Raw genomic sequence first — 6,305 nt, 5'->3', positions numbered from 1 at the left:
GTAGCAGTTGAGCTAAACAGCTACGTCTTATGAACACGACCATTGATATATAGATTGAAGATTGATATATGCAATTGCTCTTTAGCAAAATTTTTAGTAGTTTTTTATGAATATTTGTTAAAATATGAATTCAAGAGGTGGATGTACTTTAAACTTGATGAGGTTTTTTTATCTGAGCTTATATCTCTCAGGCTTTTTTTTAGCTTCTTGCTTGCTTGGTTATTTGTCATCGATTTTTCTAGATTCGGTCTTTTCTCTATTGTCAGTTTCAGAATTTAAAGTTTTATGTAAAAATCTTTGCGGTTTTGTTGTTTTGAGTTTTGTGTTTTAGAAATGTGAGTGATAAATATTTTTCGCATCACTTTATAGGCGGTGGTTGTGAAAATAAATATGTGTTAGTTACATCAACTTGACTCCCGTCATGACTCTGAATGATTCAATTGTGTGTGGTCGAAGGCGAGTCAACACGTACATAAATGACTCGCGAGTCAGACGCACCGAGTATGCCGCCTATTAAAACTCAGAGCGATAAAAATAACAATGATACCATCGAAACAAATAAACTATTTTACAAATACGCCACATGCAAATTCATGAGAGAGCCGAGCATGTTAGGAGTTTATGGTGAAGAGAATGTTAATAACGTTAGCGCTTGGAGTGCTCTTAAAAAATAGCGAGATTGAAGAAGTACATGATTAGTCAGAATCACGAAAAAATGCAATCTTTGACAGATCATATCTCCAAAGAAAAAAAATTAAAAAAAAATTCCTCGAACACGTGTTAGCTTATTTCATGTATAGAACTCATAAAAAAAAATTTGAAGCGAATCGGAGCCATGAGATAATTTTTTTTTACGAAAGCCGCCCGACTTAAAAAAGAATGGCTTATATATGTCTGCATACCAAATTTCAAGTTCATTTGAGTTATGGTTCCCAATTTATGGCTGTTTAAAAATTCCTCCCCCATACTCCACGTTCCCGTTTACAAATTCATATATATAAACCTTACTATGGATATGTATTCATACCAAAGTCCATATTCTTGTGAATTATGATTCCGAAGTTGTGGCTGATACAAAATTTCACACCTGTGCAGGGAAGCCAACTCGTGGGGAGTTCCCCGATTTGCGGGGAATGTCAGTTTGCGCGGGGAATCGGGAAAAGGACCGTTTTTTGTGGAGAATTTCAGTTTACGTGGGGAATCGGGGGATGAACTGTTTTTTTTGTGAAGAATTAGATGTTAACTAATTTTTTCATAATTTCATAATGAGTTAAAAAAGTTGCATAAGAAATGCAACTGACACTAAAAGTACTGATTATGCGAACCTGGAAATTTTGCAAATTACCGTTGATTTTTTTGAAATTTCTTTGTTGGATTTCCTTTCATATAACGAAGAAACACAATTCATTCTTATGTAGAAAAAAACTGCCGTCGGGAAAAATATTCTAAATCGAAAATTTTTAGCCACTTGAAACTTGCACTTTAGAAAATCTATATATAAATACGCCACAAGAAAATTTTGAAGGCACCGTTTGCTAGAATTCAATGAAACATACACCGATTAAAGAATATAACTTCCTCTAATCCAGAAAGGTTAATCCCAATACATAGAGGGCGTGGCATCTGACATATAGACTAAAATGTGAAAACCACTATATTTCTAAAACCAATTATGCTGGGGAACTGAAACTTAGCACAGATGCATAGTTTGTAAATATCCTACTTACTGTGAAAAATGGTAGGTACTGGAAAAGTGGGCGTGGCATCTCCCATACAAACATAAATTCTCATTTGGTTTTTCTATAACCGCTTATACTAATGTCCTGAAATTTGACCCACCTATTTATGATATCAATAACGTACTTATAGCGAAAAGTGGTAGATAATGGGAAAGGGGGCGTGGCACCGCCGATACAAACTGAAATTCTCATCGCTTATATCTGGAACCGCTTATGCTAACGTCCCGGAATTTGACACAGCAATATGTGTGTTGTCAATACCGTACTTACAGCGAAAAGTGGTAGATTTTGGAAAAGGGGCATGGCACCGCCCATAAAAATTCAAATTCTCATATCGCTTATCTCTGGAACCGCCTATGCTAAGGTCCTGAAATTTGACGCGGCAACATATGTTGTCAATACCGTACTTATGGCGAAGAGTGGTAGATTTTGGAAAAGGGGGCGTGGCATCGCCCATGTAAACTGAAATTCTCATATCAACTATGTCTGGAACCACCTATTATAAGGTAATGGAATTTTATACACCTACATTTATACACATATAAAATCGCAAGTATCATTCAATTGAGAACCATTTTCTCCCAGACTTTAAAATCAAATCAATTTGTGCAAACGTTTTTAGAAGGATCAGTGTAATTTGTTTCACTTTTAGAACACATATTAGTAACATAAAATTCGGTGTAACTTGGTAGCCCAGTCGTGTGATGAAAAAATATTGGGCTCTGGCCCAGTCTTGATAAAAACTCATGTGAAACCGCCGTTAAAGAAGGAAATATTATCTTTAGTTGTAAACCTTCAAGATACTTTCTCAACCGTTAACGATTCTGATGAAATAAATAAAATTATAGTTTAAAAAACTAAAGCCTCCCTATTATAATTGCCATTCGTACTGTCATCAGGTATGTAACTTGAGAATAGAAATCGCTGCATCTTTTAGGCGCATCAATATTACATAGTTACATCCCGAGCTAATAAAAGGAAGGTAAATAAAATTATAGTTTAAAAAACTAAAACCTCGCTATTATAATTTCCATTCGTACTGTCATTAGGTATGTAACTTGAGAATAGAAATCGCTGCATCTTTTAGGCGCATCAATATTACATAGTTACATCCCGAGCTAATAAAAGGGAGGTAATAATAATAAAATGAAAGAGTTTATGTAGATGTAGGCAATTTAGTTTTTAACCTCCAAGAGGCTCTCAGAAAAATATAATTGAAAAACTTATTTACAGTCTGAATTGGTATATGTTTGACATATTAGTCAGTGATGAACATCCCATCTATACATACAAATACATATGCATATTTTTTATAAATGAAAATCGAGGTTCCTTTTTCGGTCTAATTTCAAAAGCTACAGAAGAAATTTGGAGTAGACTTGTTAGAATTAGCATTAATCAATCCGGTATTAACGTTCATAATTCGATTTTTAGTTTTCCTGTAAATTTGCTATAAATTATGCTGGTGGACTTCAAAATAATAATTCGCGTAAAGAAGTTAGTATTGGTGACCTGTAAAATTCAAAAGTGTATGAAAAAAGATGTCGAATTTCGACAACTGGGCGATACTAGTCAAACTAAAAAGCTCGAAATTTTTACGAAAGTTCTTTGATCTATTTTTTTTTTTTAATATTGCACAAAGTTTGAAACTTGAATTTATACGAGTTTTGTTAAATAATGAGCTATGTTAAAAAAATAACTCAAATTAATTAACAAAAAAAAATTAATTGTGAAAACTGGTCAAAATTTGGGTCGACTAAATTTTTTTCGACAACTTTATGTATGTAAATATTATACATATATAATATTTTTTTGTAAATAAGGAGATATCTATGGGTGGGGAAATTGACGAAATTTCGGGCAAAATCGGAGAATTTCATTGTCGAAGTCAGGGAATTCTCAAAAATGAGCTGGCTACCCTGCACCTGTGGAATGTGCCACGTCCCCTTCAAAAAAAATTATATATATATTACTATAAGCATTTATCATAGAACTTCGCACCAAATTTCAAGTTCATGTGACCTGTGGTTCCGAAGTTATATCTGTTTAAAAACTTCACGCCAATAGGATGCGCCGCGCCCCCTTTTACAAACTAATTTATATTTATTTACGCTACTATAAGCACCAACCATAGGTATGCCTGCATACCAAATTTCAAGTTCATGTGACTAATGGTTCCAAAGTTTTAGCTGACAAAAATTTCCATGCCTATGGGAAGTGCCACGCCCCCTTTTATAAACTCACTTATATATAGCCTACTATAAGCACCTACCAAGGATATATGTGTATGTACACCAAAGTTCATGTGACTTATGGTTCAGAAGTTAAATATGATAAATTCTCCACCCCTATGGGATGGTCCACGCCCTCTTTTCCACACTCATGTATATATCCCTATTATAAGCACCTACCATAGAAATGGCTGCATACCAAATTTCAAGTTCATGTGACTTATGGTTCCGAAGTTATGGCTGATAAAAATTTCATGCCTATGGGATGTGCCACGCCCCTTCTTTCAAACTAATTTATATATACCCTATAAGCACCTGCATACCAAATTTCAAATTCGTGGAACTTATGGTTCCGAAGTTATAGGTGATAAAAATTTCCGCGAATATGGGATGTGCCACGCCCTCATTTATAAACCCGTATATATATACATTACTATAAGCACCTACCATAGATACGTCTGCATGCCAAATTTTAATTTCATAGAACATATGGTTCCGAAGTTATAGCTGATAAAAAATTCCACGCCTATGAGCTGGGCCACGCCCTCTTTTACAAACTCTTTTATACCCAGTGGGAAAAAGTAATGTATAGTAATCGAAAAAATAATCTGTAAAACAGCCGTTTTCACATTCAAAAATGAATTATTTTTCCCACGTCCATGCCCTAGGAAAAGTGAGGCATTCATTTTTGCATTACCAGTAATGCAAGAATGAATGTGATTTAATATGAAATTTTTGCGAGTTTTTGGATACATTAGAATTCTGATTACATATTAAACAGAAATAGAATCTAGAACTCATTAGAAATACATTATATTATATATCACGCATGTGATGCATTACCTTTTTTCCTACTGGGTATATACCCTCCTATAAGCGCCTACCATAGATATGTCTGCATCCCAAATTTCAAGTTCGTGGGACTTATGGTTCCGAAGTTATAGCTGATAAATTATTCCACGCCTATAGGATGTGCCATGCCCTCATTTCCACACTCATTTATATACACTCATTATAAGCACCTACCATAGCAATGGCTGCATACCAAATTTCAAGTTCATGTGACTTATGGTTCCGCAGTTAGGGCTGATTAAAAATTTCACGCCTATGAGAGGTGCGTCCCTTGTCGGATTCCAATTTTTCACCCTATTATAGGCCCAGGTGTCATGGCAATACTCTGTCAAAATTTTGTTCGATTCTGTCCGTCCGTTTAGGCTGCAACCTGGCACATACATACAAACATACATACTTCCACAAATGTATAGTAGATATTAGGTTAGTGCGTAGTGGGCGAGGCTGGGCCCCCCTAACTTCCAAATTTTTGCCTAGATATTCAAAAATAGTGTCACGAAATGCTTGCTCGATTATTTTGCCCCCCCGCTAACTTTCAAGGTTTTTCCTATATATATATATACTGTATAACAAATTATACACTCAACGCTAACAAAATAATTAGTAAATTGATTTAAAAAGTGGATATGTAGATCATCCCATTCTGTATCAAGTTATTTTCTCCAACTTCTATTTAAAAAGGGTAAAAACCTGGCTGCAGTCGACAATGACCGAAAATGGATTGAATGGAAATTATAAATAAATTTATAGTTCAATTGTTTATTACGTTGTCTTTAGATTTGTGTCTTCTAAGCGTACATCGAAAGTTTTGTATCACAGAACCAATCTGAGATTATTGATAAAACTATAGACCGGTTGGGTGAACAGCCACGACGTTTACTTCTTAAGTAATTACAGCAGATGGCAGAAAACATATAGCGCACATATATTCCTATAATAAAAATAGCATATTAGATGCTGCTAATATATCTATTTTAAACTATAGTTGAATCATTCGCTGAACTTTACTACAGAAAAATACAGTAAACCAGCCATTGGCAATATGCTTATTTGGAAATTAATACATGAAGAAACGTGTATGTATAGAAGTTTCCTGTCATTAACCCATAGGCAACGACCGGTGCAAAAGTACCAAAATTTTTTTGGTGACAACAAAATTTTTAATTAAGTAGCATATCCTTACATTCTTTCTATTAAGCGTCTTAGACCAGCCCTCCAGTACTGCTGGAGTCAATAGCTACTTTTGAACCGCTTCTGCACCGACTCCTAGGTAAGTAGCTACTCTATTAACCCGTGGTAGTGCACATGGTAGTGCAGAGTCGAACCAGTCGGAAGCAGAATAGCGAAAAATTACGACAGAGGGCGCCCCTAAATCACGCAAGTGACTACTTTAGTAACTCCCGGTAGTGCAGAGAGAGCCGATGGTGACTACCGCCTAGGACATTGCCTTGTAAAAGTAATCGCTAAAATACACTGCAAGTAG

The sequence above is a fragment of the Rhagoletis pomonella genome, unplaced genomic scaffold (genome assembly GCF_013731165.1).
Source record: "Rhagoletis pomonella isolate Grant_MI unplaced genomic scaffold, Rhpom_1.0 Rhpom_scaffold_00002, whole genome shotgun sequence".
Classification (NCBI taxonomy): domain Eukaryota; kingdom Metazoa; phylum Arthropoda; class Insecta; order Diptera; family Tephritidae; genus Rhagoletis; species Rhagoletis pomonella.
This window is presented reverse-complemented; position numbering follows the sequence as displayed.